We start from the raw sequence: 20,884 nt of genomic DNA, 5'->3' as shown, positions 1-20,884 counted from the left end.
GACCCCACCCCTAAAGCTCCCTTCCCCCTTCGCCGGCCCGCACCTCCCAATGGTCCCCCCCGTCTCCACCCAGTCCAACCTCCCGCCAGCAATAAGCCAGTGTCCGATCGCGGCGTCCCGCCCTCACTTGGGCCTCCGCGCCGCCAGTGCCGGGCTCTTCACGGTCGGGGGTGGCCCCGGGCCTCCCGGATGGACTGCAGGGGCCTGGGCTGGGGGGAGGGGGGCTGGGGCAGGCGACAGGCCGCTGGGGAGCCCGCTAAGAGCGTGAGAGGCGGTCGCGCCCCGCCGCCTTATCTCGGCCCGCCGCCGCCCCCTAAGGACCTCGCCTAGCGGCCCCCACTGTACCTGTGGTGGAAGCGGCAGCGGCAGCGGCCGCTCTCCCCTCTCTTCACACAGACAATATGGCGGCGGCGGAGGAGGAGACACACGGCTCGGCCGCCAGCCGCAGGGACCAGAGCGAGGCTGCAGCCTCCGCGCTACCGGAAGCGGAAGCTCCCTCATACCAGGAGGCGGGGCGAGTAGACTTCCGGTCCCGCCTCCCCTCAGCGGAAGCTACCTGGGCGCGGCCATGCTGGGATGTCCTATCGCCTCCCGGAGGGTTCAGTTATAGACTGGGCGGTAGAGGGAAAGAATTCTCAACGTAAAGCATAATGGTAAGATTTCCAACAATGAACAGCATTTTATTGTGGTACCTGCGGTGACTGACGAGACAGAGGACACGAGGCCTCCTACTAGGCGTAGAGTTGGTTTGGCCCAAGGGAAGATGGCGGTGCCTAGGTTTCCCGCACTACGCCCTGCAGGGGCATCTCTCCGAGCCGCGAATTGGCTCGGTTCTGGCAGAGAAGCCACGCGACCGGCAGAGCTGTACAGCGGAGCATTGTGGGAGCTGAAGTCCCTCCTGCTTTGACCCCTCTTCTAGGATTAAGGTTTCAGCAGCACTTTTTCTGTTTTCCGACCTAACTTGAGTTTGGCACAAGTTCTAGAAAGTTGGGCCCCGGGGCGGGGCGTGACGCCGGGGTCCAAGAAATGACCGAGCCCGAGGCCCAGTTCCTCCCCGCACCGGGTCCCTACCTGGAGCTGCCGGTCCTGAGTACCTGCAGGGTTTTCCACCTTTACCATCCGCCTCTCCTCCGCACTCTCTTTTCGGGGGTCACCTCCCCCAAATAATCACTGTGCACTTTCTACTGTTCAGACCAGATCATAGACTCCTCTTGGTCAAAAATTTCCCGTGGCTCTCTTGTCCCATTTTTTGCTTGACATTCAAGGTTTTCCAGTTTTGGGTCAGACCCCTCCTTTCTAGTCTACCTTCTGTCACACTCCTCTAAACTTCTTAATGCTTCCATCCCAAATGGAACAATTAACCTTTCTCCCTTTGCACAGACTGTCACTTCTGTTACTGTTAACTTCCTGGATTGGATAACTTGTATCTGTCCTTGGAACTAATTCAGGAATCTTCCCCCTGGGGATATCTCAAACTCTGCCAAATCCAGGTACCAACACTCAGCAACCTGAGGTCCACAATCTGACTCCTCTACCAGATCGTGAGCCCCCAGTGGACAGAGCTAGATGTGATAATCACCCTGCCTCCCTGCAGGCCCTGCTAGAAGCTGGCAGATAGATATAGGTGTTGCAAAGATGGATTCAAGTGTTAGCCTCACCTCTGCTAGGGCAGAGGTGTGAGGGCTGAACCAAGGGGTGAGGAGACTGGGTTATTTCTGTACCAGCCATTCCTCCCCGCGATCTCAAAATAACTGCTTGTTCCCTGGATGGGTCTCTGCGATGCCCTTCTCAGCCCTCCTTTCACAGTTTGTCAGCTGATTTATACCTCTGGTCCCAAAGAGACAAGCTCTTCGTTCCCATTTGGGATAGTAGTGAGCTTGGCTGTAGACACATAGTGATAACCTTGGGAAGGTGGAAGTGAGTGACCTTGTCTACGCCTCATCGCTAGACAGTTCTGTGGTATTTGAATTATCCACATTTCTGAGTATACTTTGTCCATGAACTGGGTGGGTGTCATTCCTCCTCCTTGGTCTCAGTTTCTCCACCTGTGGACTGAAGAAGTTAAATAGGTAATCCCAAAATTTCTGTGAAATGGTTATCCAAGAAATGACTGGCCTTCCGTGTACTTTGTAGACCTTGGACTTTTTTTTTTTTAATGAGGGTCCTGAGGCTTGAACTCAGGATCAGAGTTCAGTCCCTGAGCTTTTTTTGCTCACAGCTAGCACTTTACAACTTGAGCCACAGCTCTACTTACAGCTTTTTGATTAATTGGTGAACTTTCCTGCCTCAGCTGACTCCACAAACTGCAATCCTCAGATCTCAGCAACCTGAGTAGCAAGGATTACAGGTATGAGCCACAGGTGTCTGGCTCTTGGAGCTTCTTTTTCCTTGCTTTTATTCATGCTCATTTCCCTCAGTTATTGATCACTTGCTACATGGCAGACAGTAGGACCTAGGCATATGGTGTGATTGAGACAGAGGCCAACTGAAAAGTCTATGAGACGCTTATATCCAATTAACCACCAAAAAGCCAGAAATTGAGCTGTAGCGCAAGTGGGAGAGATCCAGCCTTGAGCAAAAACAGCTAAGGGACAGCGCCCAGGTACTGAGTTCAAGCCCCAATATCAGCAAAACAAGCAAACAAAACAGAACACCCTAAGTGTGTCCGCTTTCTACTGCTGCTTAACAAGTCACTCAAAACAGTGGCTTCAAACCACCATCACTCATTCAATCTGCAGTTTAGACATATCTCAGTCTTAGCCACAACAGCTCTTTCCTGTTCTGCAAGATCTCTTTTTCTCTTTTTTTTTTTTTTTTTTTTTTTTTTTTGGTTATGGGGCTTGAACTCTGGGCCTGGGCGCTGTCCCTCAGCTCTTCAGCTCAAGGAGAGCTCTCTACCACTAGAGCCACAGCAGCACCACTTCCGGTTTTCTGGTGGTTTATTGGAGACTCATGGACTTTTTCCTGCCCAGGGCTCGCTTTGAACCGCAATCCTCAGATCTCAGACTCCTGAGTAGCTAGGATTACAGGCATGAGCCACCAGTGCCCAATTCTCTTAAAAGCTCTCTGAGAAATTGCTCCTGCGTTTGCTCTCAGGGGGCAGATCAGTAAGCTAGCCTATCCTGTCTAGCCTCCTTCGCTTGACTGGCAATTGAATGGGTGCAATTGGTTTTCCATGTGGCTTCTCCAGTAACGTAGGTCAGGCTTCCTTACATGATGGAGGTGGGGGTGAGGGGTTGGTGGGAAAGCAGGATACCTTGAAATTTTGGCTCGGTGGGCTAGGAATGTGGCTTACTGGTAGAGTGCTTGCCTAGCATGCATGAACCCCTGGGTTTGATTCCTTAGTACCACATAAACAGGAAAAGACCGAGGTGGTACTGTGGCTCAAGTGGTAGAGTGCTAGCTAGACTTGAGTGAAAGAAGCTCAAGGATGCCAGGCGCCAGTGGTTCATGCCTGTAATCCTAGCTACTCAGGAGGCTGAAATCTGAGGATCAGGGTTCAAAGCCAGCCCAGGCAGGAAAGTCCATGAGACTCTAATCTCCAATAAAGCCACTAGGAAACCGGAAGTGGTGCTGTGGCTCGAGTGGTAGAGCGCTCGCCTTGAGCTGAAGAGCACAGGGACAGTGCCCAAGCCCAGAGTTCAAGCCCCATGACCGACCAAAAAATAAACCAAAAAAAAACGGGGACAGTGCCCAGGCCCTGAGTTCAAGCCCCATGACTGACAAAACAAACAAACAAAAACCAGCCCATGAGCCCAGCCAGCCCAAATTCAACAAAACTAGAAACAAACTCTCTGTAGATGGTACTATGATTTGAATTCGGGGCCTTGTGCTTGCCAGGAAGATGATCCATGACTTGAGCTATATTCTTAGTTTCTCTCTCTCTTGAAACAGCATCTCAAATTTTTGAGACTGGCTTCAAACTCATCTTTCTGACAGCTTCCTGAATGCTGGGATTATAGGCACATGCCAGCACTCCCAGATCTATACTTCAATTCTCAATGAGAAAAACAATCACAGTGCAAAGTCATCTGTACCAGGAAGGATGGATGTATCATGGCAATATTTGCAAACATTATTCTAAATTAAAAAACCACATGTTTTGAACTGGCTAGATAAATTACAGTATAATTATAGTGTGTGCGTGTGCGTGTGCATGTGTGTGTGTGTGTGTGTGTGTTGGTACTAGGGCTTGAATTGGGCACTGTCTGTCCATTAGCTTTTTTTGTTTGAGGCTGATTCTCTGCCATTTGAGCCACAGCTTCACTTCTTAATTTTTGGTGGTTAATTGGAGGTAAGAGCCTCACAGACTTTTCTGCCTGGGCTGGCTTTGAACCTAGATCCCCAGATCTCAACCTCCCAAGTAGCTGGCATTATAAGTGTGAGCCACCAATGCCCAGCATCATGGAGTTCTTTATAATAACGAGGGCTGATATTTTCAGGCAATTAATATGTGTACATGATGTTTTACACTAATCACACCACCACTGCAACTCCTCCATTCAATGCACCAAATCTCACAGAGGTCAAAAAGTTTGTCCAAAGTAAGTCAGCAGCTGGTAAAACCATTAAAAGAGTGAGGACAGATTATGTCCTGACATGCAGAGTTGTCCCTAGCAGACTGTTACATGGTAAAAAGTGAGAGAGGAAATAGTTTGGTTAGGGGCAGGGAGTAGAAAACTGGATGTTGATTGGCTCAGACCTATAATTCGAGTTTACTCAGGGCTGAGATGTGAGGATTAAGGTTCTAAGCCAGCCTGGGTAGACAAGTTTTAGATACTCTTAGTGCCAATTAACCGGGGGTGGGGGGGAACACCCGGAAATAAAGCTGGGGCTCAAGTAGTAGAGTGATAGTTAAAGTGCCGGCCTTGGGCAGAATAGCTCAGGGACCATGTGAGGCCCTGACTTTAAGCCAGTACTGGCGTGCACATACGCGCTATGCACACACACACGGGTAAATATGTATTATAGAGTTTTAGATAAAGTTCAGGAAAGGGGAGGTGGGGTGTGTTGAGATAGGACTCAAGAGTAGCCTTGAACTCATAGTCCTCTTGCTTCCAGATCCTGAGTTCTGTGGTTACAGGTGTGTGCTACCACACTTGGCTTACCAAACATCCCCACCAAGAGGAAGAGGAGGGAACTTTCAACATTTCTGTCTATATGATTTGAATAAAGCAGACATGAATATTATTGTCAATGCTCCATAAAGAAATGTTTTACAAATCTCCTTTAACTTGTTTCTGCCTTTTTCTATTTGGTTTGTACTTTTACTAATTTGTTTCCACTGCCCAGCCCAATCCCTTATCTCTGCCCGGCAGTTTCTTCTCACTGCTCTACACATGGTCCTGGAGGAAACCTTACTAACCACCTGTTCCTTTCTAAGTTTGTCCTGCCCTGCATTAACTGCACAGAAAACCGAACCCTTTGACCTGGTGTACAGGTATTTGTAACTTGGTTGGATTCTAGCTGTTAACTTACTAACAATATAAACTTGGCAAGTTATTTGATCTTTCTGAACCTCAGTTTCCTCATATGCTAAAAGAATGAAAGAAAGCCAGGCCCTGGTGGCTACTCAGGAGACTAAGATCTGAGGATTGTGGTTTGAAGCCAGCCAGTTATCTCCAATTAACCACTCAAAAACCAGAAAGTGATACTGTGGCTCAAAGTGGCCCTGAGTTCAAGCCCCATAACCAATGAGAGAGAGAGAGAGAGAGAGAGCGCGCCCAGGGACCTGAGGTTAGTCACCTCCTTTCTGCCCCCCCAAAAGAAAAAGTACACAGGTAAAAAGGACACAGTGCTATATATTTTGTGGCAAGTTACATTAATTAATAATATGTGTGCATTCCCCTGCCACCCCACCTCCACCCCCTTACCTGGCTAGGGGATTTGCTTTGCCCAGTGGAATATATGTGTGAGTTCCAGCCTAGGCCTTAGAGGTTTCGTGCTTTCAACAGCCTCTTTTGGAATTTTCCTCTGTCAGGAAGGGTGCTACTATCCTTGATAGTGTTTGGATTCAAATCCAGGGCCTTATGTATGCTGGACAAGTATTCTACCACTGGACTTTTCACTTTTATTGTAAGGCAGGGTCTTGCTAAATTGTTAGGCTGGCCTTTATTTTTTTCCCATGCTCTTGTCTCAGCTTCTGGAGTAGCTGGGTTTATAGACATGCACCATCATATTTAGCTTGTGTTACAAGTTTTTTGTTTTGTTTTGTTTTGTTTTTTGTTTTTGTCATGAAGCTTGAACTCTGGTCTTGGGTGCTGTCCCTGAGCTCTTTTGCTGAAGGCTAGCACTCTACCACTTTGAACCACAGCTCCACTTCCAGTTTTCTGATATCTAATTGGAGATAAAAGTCTCACAGACCTTCCTGCCTGGGCTGGCTTTGAACTGTGATCCTCAGATCTCAGCCTCCTGAGTAGCTAAGATTACAGGCATGAGCCACCGGCTCACATATCTGTTTACAAGTTGTTGGGCTGAGAGTACAGTTCATTGATAGAGGTTCAAGGTCCCAAGTTCAATTCCCAGTGCAGCAAGAAAAAAATGATTAAAGAAATACGAATTGCAGTTTTTCACGCGCTCTATTTTGAACAGCAGAAAACTAAACAGGTAGGCAGGAGATTTTCTGTGATATCTGAAAAAGCAATAGCCTTTACTTAACACTGCCCCACCCATCCCCAGCCCTGCATCAAATAGTCTGGTCCCAGAAGACCAGATGACACAGAACAGACCCCAGACGAAGTCAGCCCCAACTGAGCCCACACACAGCAGGGGAAGGAGCAGAGTCAGTGTCTGATTCTGCAGGCTGCAGGGTTTGAGATGCTTTGCTCTGCCACATTCTGATGGTCAGAGCTAAGAAAGTGCTCATCTTCAGCTTCTGTCAGGACTGAATGGATGAATAGGGCAAAGTGCTTCAATATGCTGGCAAATGGGAAGGGCATGGTCTGTGTGGGTGGTAACTGCTGTAGCCTAGATTATATGGAGATATAACAGGTACTGATGGGTTTTACAAAAGAAAACTCGGCAGGGAGGAGAAATTTTTCCGGAGGGGAAATTTCCCCAGAGGTTTAATCCACAAAGGGGAGAATTAGTATAGAGTGAGGACCCACAGATGTATCTAAGGATCAGCCAGGGGCTCAAGTGACAGAACACCTATCTAACAAGTGTGAGGCTCTGAGTTTAAGCCCCAATACCACTAAGAAACATTTTAGCTAGGTACTGGTGGCTCAGATCTGTTATCCTAGCTACTCAGGAGACTGAGATATGAGGATCATGATTCAAAGCCAGTGGGGAAGGAAAAGTCTGTGAGATTCTTATCCCCAATTAAGCACCAAAAAGCAAGAAGTGGAGCTGTACTCAAGTGGTAGAGTGCTAGGCTTCAGCAAAAATGCTAAGGGAGGCCAGGTACAAGTGGCTCATGCCTATAATCCTAGCTACTCAGGAGGCTGAGATCTAAGAGTCAAAGTTCAAAGCCCGCCTGGACAGGAAAGTCCATGAAACTCTTATCTCCAATTACCACCAAAAACACAAAAGTGGAGCTATGTCTTAAAGTGGTAGAACTCTAGCCTTGAGAGAAAAAGTTCAGAAATAGCTCCCAGGCCCTGAATTCAAGCCCCACAACCGACAAAAAAAAAAAAAAAGAGGGAGGGGCTGGGAAGGTGGCTCAGTGGTAGAGGGCTTGCCTTGCATGCATGAAGCCCTGAGTTGGATTCCTCAGCACTACATAAGCAAAAAGAAAAAAAGCCAGAAGTGGTGCTGTGGCTCAAGTGGTAGAGCACTAGCCTTGAGCTGAAGAGCTGAGGGATACCACCTAGGCCAAGAGTTCAGGCCCCACAACTGGACCCCCCCCCCAAAAAAAAAAAGAGAGATAGCATTCAGGCCTTTGAGTTCAAGCCCCAGTACCTGTGCATGTACACACATACACACACACACACATACACACACACACAGGAATAACCAAGTGTTAGATAATATGGCTGAACTAAGTGTAGGATTGGAAGACCATGTCACAGGCACAAACTGCTGGAGGGTGCAGGACCAATTGTCCAGAGGGAAGAGGAGGCCCATTTTTGCCTTTTAACAGGTCTGTGCAGCCCCTGGCTGTAGAATGAATGGCGTGGGGATATGGGCAGACAGAAGGAGACCAGGAAAGAGGCAACTGCCTCAGTGCACAGATTGTGATGGTTTGACTTGCTTTAGAGTTTGGGTGAATTTTAAAAGCACAAGGACTTGCTGATAGGTTGGCTATGAGGTAAAGAGAAAGAGAGAGAGGAGAGAGAAAGGAAGGAAAGAAAGAAGCCGGGGATGTAGTTCAGGATAGAGTCCCCATCTTTAGCACAGAAAGAGAGAGAGTGAAAGAAAGAGACAAAAATGGGAGGAAATAAAGATGATCCCAAAGTTTGGTCTGAAGAATTGAAAGAAGGAATTTTCCAGGAACAGTTTTGGACAAGAGGAAAGCAGGGGGTAAAGAGGAGGAATTAGTTCTTTTTGTTTCCTTTTTTTTTTTTTTTAATCAGTTGTGGGTGCTGTCCCTCAGCTCTTCAGTTCAAGGTGAGCACTCTACCACTTGAGCCACAGCCCCACTTCCAGCTTTTTCTGCTTATGTGGTGCTGAGGAATTGAACCCAAGGCCTCACTGTACCACTGAGCCACCTTCTCAGCCCCAGGAATTAGTTCTATTTGGGGCTTATTAAGTTTGGGAGAGTCTCATTTTTCCAAGTGCACGTGTTTAAACACAAGATAGATACATGAGTCTGAGCCTGGGAGAGAGGTCCAGGCCAGAGACCATGCACCCCCATTCCTGTGTTGAGGCTCTGATCCTCAACGCAACTGAAGACAGGGCCTTGATGGAGATATGGTTAAATGAAGTCTTAAGTGCAGAGTCCTTAGCCATGAGGACTGGCTTAAGGCCAGGAAGAGTCCTGAAATTCCCTCTTTCCACGTGGGTTCACACAGCAAACACTGAGAGCAAAGACAGTGAGAAGGCCAGCCAAGCCACAGGGAGGGAGAAGCCTCACTGAAACTTGACTTTGGACTGCACCTTGACCTTGACCTCCAGCTTTCATAACTGTGAGAGAATAAATGGCTGGTGCTGAAGCCATTGGGGCTGTGGTGTTTTGCCTTAAGACATCATCTGCACAGAAATGGCTTTTAAACCCTTGAGACTAGAGGGAGGGGGAGGGGAGAGAGAAAGAGATGGAGATAGAGAGGAGCCTGTGGAGACTGCGCCCTTGGGAATCTGCCATTAAGAGACCAGGACAGCTAAGGGGCCTGGGAAGAAGCAGCCAGCCAGAGTCCTAGTGAAGAAAGCATCTCAGGTCTCCAGGGGGAGTGCTGAGAAGCAGAGGAAGCTGGGAACAGAGCCCTGCATAACAAGTGGACGTCATTGCTTCCTGGCAGGAGAGACTTTAGGTGGCCTATATGAAACTGGGTTTTTAGACCAGAGGCCTAAACCCTGGGAGTCTCGTATCATGGTTCAGCCACTTGCCCCCCATATGCCAAATACAGAGACATGGTGAAGGGAAGAGAAAGATTTCTTGTGCCAGTCCTAGGGCTTGAACTCAAGGCCTGGGTACTGTTCCTTAGCTTTTTTACTCAAGGCTATCACTTTACCACTTGAGCCACAGCTTTACTTCTAGCTTTTTGCTGGTAAATTGGAGGTAAGAGTCTCTTAGATTTGTCTGCCTAGGTTGGCTGTGAACCACTATCCTTAGATCTCAGTGTCCTGAATAGCTAGGATTACAGGTGTAAGCCACCGGTACCTGATAAGGAGATTTATTCAGTGGCCTGGGCGTGGCCTGGGAAGACAGCACTTATATGCATTTTCAGCCTTGTCACAAGATACAGACATTGACCTCAAGTCAGAGAGGGAGAATTGGGGAAGTGGGTCAGAAAGATCTGTACAGTCCCAAATCACAGGTATGGCCTGGTTGACCATTAGCTCAGTCTTTGACTCTGGAAGCCTGGCTGGCTGGCTTGTAGCTTTTGGCTATTCTTTTCAAGATGATAAGATGAAGTTGCCTGTCTAAGGGGCAGTTTGCCTTCTGTCACAAGATGTTTATCTGTCAGTCCCGTTCTTCCTGGAGCCCAAGGAAAAGTGAGTGCAGTAGGGAGCAGCCCCGGTCAGAGCTCAGATGCAAAGTGACTGGGGACTAGTGGGAGCAGCTTGCATCAGAGCTCAGATGCAAAAAGCAACTGAGGGACTGGGTGTCAAGCTTTTAGTTAATTCACTGGCCCAGCAAAAGCTGCTTTTAGATTGCTTCTTACTTGGAGACAGCAAAAGTTAATGATTGTAGTGGGACTAAAAGAGAAAGAAGATAAAAAGTACCCAGTGGGGATTGGGAAAGGAGGGGAGGGAAGGAGAAGGGAGAAAATAGAAGGGGAGGAAAGGAAAGGGAAGTTTCCTTTTTGTGCTGGTCCTGGCATTTGAACTCAGGGCCTAGGCACTGTCCTTGAATTTTCATTTTGCTCAAAGCTAGCACTCTACAAGTTGAGCTGCCGCTCTATTTCTGGCTTTTTGTTAATTAGAGATAAAAGTCTCATGGACTTTTCTACCCAGGTTCGCTTTGAACCTTGATGCTCATATCTCAGCCTCCTGAGTAGCTAGGATTTACAGGCATGTGCTCTAGACACCCAGTCCCTCACCCTATTTGGGGTACTGGTCCTGGAGGCTTGAACTCAGAGCCTTCATGCTTTCCCTTAGATTTTTTACTCAAGACCAGTGTTCTACCACTTGAACTTTATCCCTACTTCCAGCTTTTTAGTGATTAGAGATAGGGTTTAATGGATTTTTCTTCCCCAGCTGGCTTCATATCTAGCTCCTCAAATCTCAGCTTCCTGAGTAGCTAGGATTACAGCCCTGAGCCACTGGTGCCTGACTGGGAAGGTTCTTTTGAAGACTAGGAGTCCAAAATTACCATTACTATGGCAACCACCACAGTAATGATTGTTTCAGGAGAAAATCACTAATGGATACTGCAGAAGTGGATTAAAGTTTGATGAGACACAGGACATTAATAGTCAACTAATGGGAGCCTCTCCACAAGATACTTTTTTTTGTTGTTGTTGTTGGTCTGGAGGCCTGAACTCTGGGGCCTGGGCACTGTCCCTCAGCTCTTCAGCTTAAGGCTACTAGCACTCTACCACGTGAGCCACAGTGCCACTTCTGGGTTTTTCTGCTTATGTGGTGCTGAGGAATTGAACCCAGGGCCTCATGCATGGGAGGCAAGCACTCTACCACTGAGCCACCTTCCCAGCCCTCCCAAGACACTTATTAAGGACCAAGGGTAAAGCAAGAACCTCACGGTGGAAAGACCCAGGGCTACTACATCAACCAGGTGACCATAGCAGTTGCCACTAATAATGGAGGAGAATGACATCTCATGCTTTGGGGGATAAGGCACTAAAGGGATGTACCATCACATCAATGGAGTTTCTACCAGAAGTACATAGCTGGCTCAAGTGGAAGCACCAGCTAAGAAGCAAGATGTGGTATTTTGGCAAAATAACTGCTCTGTAAGGAACAGACTGAGGGACAGTTGTAAGTGAATACAGCTAAAGATATACAACTACAACGGGCCACATAAGATTCTAGGCCAGGAAAAAGTCCCTTTCACTTGCAGCAAAAGATACTAGTGTTGGGCTGGGAATGTGGCTTAGTGGTAGAGTGCTTGCCTAACATTCAAGAAGCCCTGGGTTCGATTCCTCAGTACCACATAAACAGAAAAAGCCAAAAGTGGTGTTGTGGACCCAAGTGGTAGAGTGCTAATCTTGAGCAAAAATAAACTTAGGGACAGTGCTCAGCCCTGAGTTCAACCCCCCAGGACTGGCAAAAAAAAAAAAAAAAAGATACCAGTGTTGCTAGGTACCATTTGCTCACCTGTAATCATAGCTACTCACAAGGCTGAGATCTGAGGATTGGTTTGAAGCCAGCCCCAGTAAGAAAGTTGTGAGATTCTTTATCTCTAACTGACCACCAAAAAGACAGAAGTGGGGTTGTGGCTCAAGTGGTAGAGCATTACCCTTGAGTATAAAAGGTCAGAAACAGCACCCAGGCTCCAAGTTCAAGCCCCAGAAAACACACACACACAGAAAAAAAGAAATGGGATCATGTTTGAGACAGGTGCAGTAAATATACCTATAAGGGAGGATAATCATCTAAGGCTGGTTCCAGGAAAAACTGGAAAGATGCTATTTGAAAAATAAAGCAGAAAGAGGGATGGGAAGGTGGTTCAGTGGTAGAGCACTTGCCTTGCATGCATGAGGCCCTGGGTTTGATTCCTCAGCACCCCATAAGTAAAAAGAAAAAAGCTGGAAGTGGCGCTGTGGCTTACGTGGTAGAGCACTAGCCTTGAGCTGAAGAGCTGAGGGATAGCACTCAGGCCCAGAGTTCAGGACCCAGGACCGACAAAAAAGAAAAGAAAAAAAAGAATCTCAGATCAGCCAGGTGCTGGTGGCTTATGTCTGTAATTCTATAGTTAATCATGAGGTGGACTAGGAGCCATCTCCAATTCACCAACACCAAAAAAACAAAACAAAACAAAACAGAAGTGGAGTTGTGGCTCAAATCCTAGAGTGTCAGTCTTGGGTGAAATAGTTAAGGAATAGTATGTAAGCCCTGAGTTCAAGCCCCAGTACTGGTACAAAAAAATTAAGAAATAAAGAAAAAAGAACCTCTCTACATTGTGTTTGAATATGGTCCTAGACACAGCCTCTTGTTTTGGGGACTTGAGGCCCATTTCAGGATGCCAGCTCCCCTGTTGTTCCCTGCTATTACCCAAGTCACCCTCTCTATCATGGGGGACTTACCTATGCACCCTGCTATATAACCAAGTCACCCTCTCTATCATGGAGGACTTACCCATGCACCTGGTGGCATTGTCCACTGATAAACCTCTGTCTTTCTTTCTTGTTTTTTGGTGGTACAAGGGTAGTCATACTTGCCTGTCAGGGATATTCCAGATGTCTGAGAAATGGTGAAGAGGCCATTATGTCTGGTGGGGAGAGGGTAGACTGTAGAAATGTGGACTTCATCCCAAGTATACTCATGGGGAAGCCCTCCTATGTTGAGGGAAATGGACTTGGCACACTGTAACCATATGTTGTCCATGAAGAAGTTTTGTGATACTTGGGACAGAAAGTTCTTGGTACAAAGGGATGGTAGTGGAAGCTCTGGTAGTTGTGTAGTTCCTGAGAAATACCACCAGGTGGTGACGCTGAGTCATGTTTCTACCTTGTAGGTTGTTGACTCCAGGTGGGAAGTTACCACAGGTGCTGGGCCCACTCCTGGTGTTTGCTGTGCCAGTATTGTAGGGGGAAGAATCTGCATTTCTTTTTCTCTTAATTTTTATTTTTATTTTTTTTTGGTCAGTCGTGGAGCCTGAACTCTGGGCCTAGGCCCTGCGCTCTTCAGCTCAAGGTGAGCGTTCTACGGCTTGAGCCACAGCGCCACTTCCGGTTTTCTAGTGTTTTATTGGAGATAAGAGTCTCATGGACTTTCCTGCCCGGGCTGGCTTTGAACTGTGATCCTCAGATCTCATCCTCCTAAGTAGCTAGGAGTTCAGGCATGAGCCACAGGCACCCGACTCTTAAATTGTTTTTGTGACAGTACTGAGGCTTGAACTCAGGGCCTAGGCACTGTCCTGTGGCTTTTTACTCAAGGCTGGCACTCTACTATTTGAGCCACAGCTCCACTACCAGCTTTTTGCTATTTAATTGGAGATAAGCGTCTCATGGACTTTCTGCCTGGACTGGCTTCAAACCTCAATCCTCAGATCTCAGCCTCCTGAGTAGCTAGAATTGTAGGCATGAGCCATCAGCATCCAACCAACTTGAGAAATCTGCATTTCTGACAAGTTCTAGAGAACATCTGCTCCACTGGGCAGAGCAGCCAGGAAGACGGGAGGTCTCTACCCACAATGCTAGAAGGAGGAAAGACCTCCAAGGGAAGGGCACAGTTCACTCTAGAGGTGTTGTGAGTCAAGTGTGGGGCTTGGTTGAGGGTGTGACAGTGGAACAAAGTGCCAGTGTCCCTACTGTGGACATTTTAATGGGTAGGAGAACTGGAGGTGAAGGAGGGCTTCCTTGGCAGGGAACATGGCATAAACACGGGGAAGGAGGGTGGAGAGTTGGGTCTGTCGTGTCTGGCAGTGCAGGAGTGGGAGGGAAGAACCCCTGAGCATCTCAGATAGCAAGGTCAGTGTGTGGGCTCCTATGCTGCACAACTGGACCTGCCCCTCTAGGGCAGGGAAAGCTGTAAGGAACCACGTTCCAGCTTCTAGGACCCTTCCTCAGGAGCCCCTGGCTCACAGCTTCTCTAGTTAGGACTCCCCTCTCCAGAGAGCCAGGATCTGGTAGAATGTAGGGTCCTCTTGTCTGTTTCTCAAGGTCCTGCTTGGTGGGCACAGAACCTTTCTTCACACAACCCTGCCCACTCCCATGGGGCTGTGGGGATGGAGGTGACCCAGGCTCTGGCTTAGGAGTTAATGCAACATCTGTGTGTGTGTGTGTGTGTGTGAGAGAGAGAGAGAGACAGACAGACAGACAGACAGACAGACAGACAGACAGACAGACAGACAGACAGACAGAGATAGAAGAGAAAAGAGTTTGCCAGGTAAGTTGAGAAAGGGTGAATACTTGTAAGGCAGGAGCAATCCTGCTCAGCCAGGCAGCTGGACTAATAGTCCATTTCCCTTGGTCCAAGCCTTCCTCCAGGCCCCCAGCTGCCCTAATGGGCCAGGTCAGTCCCCCCTCCCCAGGATCCCCCAGTAGCTCCCCTTTTGGCTTTCCTTGTATTGTGCACAGCCTGGTTCCTCGAGGAAATGGGCGGCTGCTGGGTGCGGGGGCGTTGGCCAGCAGCCACACCCCCTTCCCCCCATTGTCACTCCTGGCTGTAGCCCCTAGCCCCTGCTACTACTCTAAAAATAGGCCTGTTCAACCGGGAGCCCAGCCCCACCCCTGGGGTGCTAGGACAGAGCTGCCCTGGGGACTCAGGTGTCCCCTTCAGTGACCGTGGTCACAGCATGTGAGGGCTATGTGACCTTAGGTCCTGATTTTCCCTCTCTGGGCCTCAGTTTCCTCCATTGGAGGAAAACAGCCTAGCACCCAGGCTGTTCCTGGGAGCCAATTGAGACTGGCCATGTGTGCCAAGAAGGGTGTTACAAGCATCTGCACCCTTACCCTGATATTTGGGGGCAGCCAAGGTCCCCCGGCCCCCACCCAGTAGAGGAGTGGACCACTGTAGGTCTGTGTGTGAAGCTGGGTGGGTGTCTGCGGTCCAGTTTCTGAGATCTGTCAGCTCACATATGTATTGCGGGGCCGTGCAGGGAGCCAGTGTCTCCAGACTGGAAGGCAGTGTTTTCTTCTGCTTTGGGGAGCCGGCTCTATCTGTAACTCCAAGGGCTTCTTGCTAGGATAACCCTGCCTTTTTGTCCACAAGTTCATAATTTACCAAGACACAAAAAACACTGAACAGTTGCCGGGTGCCAGTGGCTCATGCCTGTAATCCTAGCTACTCAGGATGCTGAGATCTGAGGATCTCGGTTCAAAGCCGACCTGGGCAGGAAAGGCCATGAAACTTATCTCCAGTTAACCATCAGAAAACCAGAAGTGTTGCTGTGGCTCAGCAGTAAAGCACTGGCCTTGAGCTGAAGAGCTCAGGGACAGAGCCCAGGCCCAGAGTTCAATAAAAGAAAAACGCTGAACAGGAGATGTGGAGACCTGGGGTAGGGGCTGCCTGGCTGCTTTGCCCGAGTCAGGGGCTAAGGGGTGGCTGGCCTGGCTATCAGTGTATCAGTGTGGCCAAATCTCTCTGCCAGCCTTTTTTCTTTTCTTTTCTTTTCTTTTTGAGTCTGGGGTTAGCCCAGGCTGGCCTGACCTTGAACTCTCGATCCTCCTGCCTCAGCTTTCTGAGAGCTGGGATTACAAGTGTGCACTACAATATACCTGGCTTAGTTCTTTTCTTTTTATAACTATATAATTTTCAAATGTGGATTTAAAAAAAGTCAGAATCTTTAAATTGTAGAATTATTCTTGTCACAGGTGAAATTGTACATATTGATATAATTATCTGCGTCCCCCACTAACTGGATTCCAGAGCTGGGATAGAGACTTTATTAGGAATTTGGCACGAGAAATACTATCAAATACCCACGTTGCTCCACAGGCAGCTTGAGAGCATGCAGGTTTGCCTTCTGAGCAATCATTCTGGTGTGGTATGGGGACACTGGTCCCCTTGTGCTGCTGTGAATCTTATTTGTGAGATTTTGTTTTGCTATCTAGCAGCTCTGCCTGTTTTTGCCGGTCATGGGGCTTAAACTTGGAGCCTGGGTGCTATCCCTGAGCTCTCTTGATCAGGCCTAGCGCTCTACCACTTTAAGCCACAGCATCACTTCCTGTTTTCCGGTGGCTAATTGGAGTAAAAGTCCCATGCATTTTCCTGCCCAGGCTGGCTTCAAACTCTGATCCTCAGATCTCAGCCTCCTGAGCTGCTAGGATTACAGGTGTGAGCCACTGGTGCTGGAAGCTCTTGTCTACTGCAGCATGCCATCATCCCAGAACTGTGACCCGGGAGGCTGAGATCTGAGAACCAACCTGGGCAAGGAAATCTGAGAGTCTCTTATCTTCAGTTAACCAGCCAAAAAACCTGGAAGTGGAGCTGTGGTTCAAGTGGTTGGGTTCTAGTCTTGAGCAAAAAGGCTGAGCAAGAGGCTAGAGGCTCTGAGTTCAAGTTCCAGTACTGGCACTAAAGAAAGAAAGTGGCCATATTTAATGTGGGTTGTTTTGTTCCAGAAACTTCTGGGGTGCTGGTAAATGGGTGGTAGATTGCTTATCTTTTCTAAACACATAAAGTGCATAAGTTTACAAAGGAAGCCAATGATACTGAAATTCTGTTGCTGCAATATTGTTTGCATTCATTCATTCATTCATTCATTCATTTTGATGTCAGGGAACCAGGGCCCAGTACTCCACACTGAGCTGTATCCCTAACCCTTATTACATAGATTTTTAAATTTTTATTTACTTTTTTATTTTTTGTCTGTCATGGGCCTGAACTCTGGGCCTGGGTGCTGTCCCTCAGCTCTTCAGCTCAAGGCTAGTCCCCTACCACTTGAGTCACAGTGCCACTTCCAGTTTTTCTATGCTTCTGTGGTGCTGAGGAATCGAACCCAGGGCCTCATGCATGTGAGGCAAGCACTCTACCACTGAGCCAACTTCCCAGGCCATTACATAGATATTAAGAAGAGTGTGGCATGTGGTTGCAAGTGAGCTTCCATTTTATTTTATTTATTTATTTTTGCCTGTACTAGGCTTGAACTCAGGGCCTATGTGCTGTCCCTGAGCTTTTGTGCTCAAGGCTTGTGCTATACCACTTGAACCACAGCTACATTTCTGGCTTTTTGTAGTTAATTGGAGATAAGAGTCTTATAGACTTGTCTATCCAGGCTGGCTTTGAACCACAATCCTCAGATCTCAGCCTCCTGAGTAGCTTAGATTATGGGCTTGCACCATTGGGTACCCAGCGAACTTCCTTTTTAATTAACACACTAAGTGACAGATTGGAGACTGATGTGGAGTGACACATCACTGCAAACTCTGCAGTCATACTTGAAGGACGCTGTTGTTTCGGCTAAAGGCTAGTAAACATAGGGATTTGCTTTTTCCTTTCCAAGTTCATGGAGTCCTTCACTTGGGGACTGTGGCCATCCCCCTTCATTCAAGCAGCCTGCTGCTGAGAAGTAACCCCATGGGGGAACTTCTCCAAGTCTGAGGCATTGCGCTGGGGGTGGGTGGCACAGTACACAGCCCAGTGCCCTGGCTCCTGGCCTGGTCATTCCCCAGATTTTCCCCCACATGCCAGCTAGAGCAGGTTGGCAGCTGGTATCCTGTCCTTGGCATGACCCCGCCCTGCCCTTGCCTGGCGCCCAGTCCTGGCCCACACAGCTGTGCTGTGACAGGACGTTTGGCTCTCACTTACCCCGGCACATTCCTGGCCAAGCTACTGTTGTTGTTGGGGGGTGTGTGTGTGTGTGTGTGTGTGTGTGTGTGTGTGTGTGTGTGTGTGTGTGTGTGTGTGTGTGTGTGTGTGTGTGTGTGTGTGTGTGTGTGTGTGTGTGTGTGTGTGTGTGTGTGTGTGTGTGTGTGTGTGTGTGTGTGTGTGACTTTTTCTCCCACACCCCTCCCACCCTATTTTCCTCAAAAATGCTGTGTCTTTCCCAAGGGGGTCCCTCTGGGCGGGGGCTTTGGGAGGGAAACGTGGCCTGGATTTCCTGGAACACGCCGTGGAGCTGGAGTCCCAGCCCTGGGAGGAGGAAAGCTGCTGGCAGCCAGGCCATCCCCACACCCCCGTCAACATAACTTGGCTCTCCAGAAGAAAAGACCAGCTGGAGCCTCAGAGGACAGGTACACAGGCACCCAGTGTCCCAGCAAGTGTCTGCTGCCCCAGGGGACTGTGATACATCCCTCCCTCTACACCTCCCCCAGGAACCAGGGCCCTGTGGCCTGGGCAAGCCCTGCCTTCTCCCAGGGATCTGAAAGGCTAAGGGGCAGTTCAGAGAGGCCAGGGCTGGGCACCAGCCCGTCCCAGACAAGGAACAGTTGAGATGCTCATTTTGGGATGTGTCTGGGGCAGGAAGGATGGAGCTAATGACTTCCTTCATTTCTTCATTCATTGATATGGTAGACCTTTTCTTTTTCCTAGTGCCAGTAGTGGGGCTTGAACTCAGGACCTTGAGCTACCCCTTAGCTTTGTGGCTTCAGGCTGATGCTCTACCATTTGAGTCACAGCTCCATTTCCAGCCACTGATAGTGGTTAATTGGAGATAAAAGTCTCAGGGTCTTTCCTGCCCCTGCTGGCTTTGAACCTCAGATGGCGCTGGGGAAAACCAAAACAGGTGCAGGACAGGGAGGCCTCTGCTGGCGTGACACACCTGCTCAGGGAAGACAGAGCAGGGCCTCCGGGGCTCTGGTGAGGGAGCAAGGGGATAGGGGAGGAGACTTGTGTGGAGGGGGGGACGAGCTGACGGCTGGGGACTTGCAGTTCTAGCCATGGGAAAGCACCGAAGGGTTCCCACGCTGTAGCGGCCTCTATACCTTGGCCATGGTGGGGTCCCTCCAAGGGATGGGAATGTGGAACAAGCGCTCTGGAGTTCAGTCATCATGGGACCTGGTGCAGCTCCTCCCTGGCTCTGAAGTGGGGTTGGCATTTCTTCTGGAGCCTCTGTTTCCTCCTCAAGAAAGTAGGCTTATGGCTTTGGGGGACAGAGAGACACAAAGGGGGCCATGTGCTTTGTACGCCTTCCTCCTAGAACCAAAGACTGGACTCCAGTCCAGATTGGGACAGTGGCTGTTCAGATTGGAGGACATAGACAGCCATGACCTGAGGTGTCCAGCCATGACCTGAGGTGTCCAGTGTCCAGGTACACTGGCTTCCTATGTCTTCGCTAATGCCAACTGGATCCTGGCCTCTGGGCCTTTGCATGGCTGTCTGCATCCTAGGCCCTTGGCCTATAGGAAACTGGCTCCCTGCTCAGCTGGGTCTAACTTCCTTCTCTAGAGGAAGCCCACACTGACCATCCGTGCCATCTCCCTGGACCCCTCTCCTGGTAACTAACACCTGTTATGGTTGTCCTTTCACATGTCTTGGTCACGGACTCATTCCATTTTAGAACTGTGTGTCCCATGAGGGCAGGGACTGTTCCCTGCCACACTTAACTCCAGTATCTAGCACAGTGTCTGCACATGGCAGAGGCTTACTGGATGGAGAGAGGGATGGAATCTTCTGGATACTCAGAAGAAGATACTATGCTCTCCCCACCCACCCACCCCCCCCCCTTTTTTTTTTTGTCAGTCATGGGTCTGGTCCTGAGCACTCTCCCTTAGCTCTTCAGGTCAGGGCTCTACCACGTGAGTCACAGCACCACTTCCAGTTTTCTGGTGGTTAATTGGAGATAAGTCTTACAAACTTTTCTGCCCAGACTGGCTTTGAACCTCGATCCTCAGATCCCAGCCTCCTGAGTAGCTAGAATTATAGGCATGAGCCACGGGTGCCTGGCTCCCCCCACCTTTTTTTTTTTTTTTTTGAGACAGGGTTTCATTGTGTGTATCCCAGACTGGCCTTCCAATCACCATCAGCCTCAGTCTCCCCAGTGCTGAAATTATAGTCATGCACTACCACCCCTGGCCATTTGATCCTCTTTTTATAGATATGGAACCCAAAGCACAGAGAAGTTAGGTAACATGTCCCAAGGTCCCACAGCAAAACAGCCAGAATCAGATGGTCTCTGTAAGGGACTGTCTTCCTGAAAATTAGGTTCCTGAAGTGGGCAGATGAGATTCTGTAGGGAGGAGCTAGGACCATCTGGACAGAAAGGGGTGTGGGGCCGAGTCCCACCCATCCTTGTTTTCTCCTGGTGGATGGCAGTTTGTAGCTGTTTTCCTCAAGGGCGACTCAGGTGACCTTCAGGTTGGGGCCTACTGGGTCCCAGGGGCCTACTGGGCGGAGGGCCCGGTCTGGCCCGCTGCATTTCTCGCCCCTTTGCCCAGCCATGGGCTTCATGCACAGATTACAACTTCCCCTCCTCAGCTGTCTTACGCAGGCCACCTCCGGCTGGCCATTGTCTCATTGTTTGCCGAGGGAAGCTCCAGGAGGAAATTAACCTGCTGCTCACCCCAAACAGGGAGTTTCACCCCCAGTCCCCATGGGTATTGCCTGGGGGGTGGGGGACAAGGAATAGACAATACAATTGGCAACAGGACCAGGGTGAGCTCCCCGGTAGGCAAATATGCAGACAGGCTGTATTTATGGCCTGTCTGGGTCCTACCATGGGTCAGGCTGTGTGCCAGGGAAAGTGGAGGGAGAGATGGGAAACCAGGAGGGAATTATGGAATTC

General features: G+C 49.1%; 1 protein-coding gene across 1 annotated transcript in view; it reads right to left on the bottom strand.

Moving 5' to 3' along the window:
* The window catches only part of Csnk2a1 (casein kinase 2 alpha 1), a 62,506-nt gene extending 62,007 nt beyond the window's left edge, over window positions 1–499 (bottom strand). The window contains exon 1 of the mRNA XM_070006970.1: window positions 346–499. The gene's annotated coding sequence lies outside the window, so the exon portion shown is untranslated. The remainder of the gene's footprint in view (window positions 1–345) is intronic.
* Between the last annotated feature and the right edge of the window lie 20,385 nt (window positions 500–20,884).

This window comes from Dipodomys merriami, unplaced genomic scaffold (genome assembly GCF_024711535.1).
Source record: "Dipodomys merriami isolate MVZ:Mamm:240054 unplaced genomic scaffold, mDipMer1.0.p SCAF_7, whole genome shotgun sequence".
NCBI classification, from domain to species: Eukaryota; Metazoa; Chordata; class Mammalia; order Rodentia; family Heteromyidae; genus Dipodomys; species Dipodomys merriami.
The sequence above is the reverse complement of the archived record's forward strand: the minus strand, read 5'-3'. Positions and strand labels throughout refer to the sequence as shown.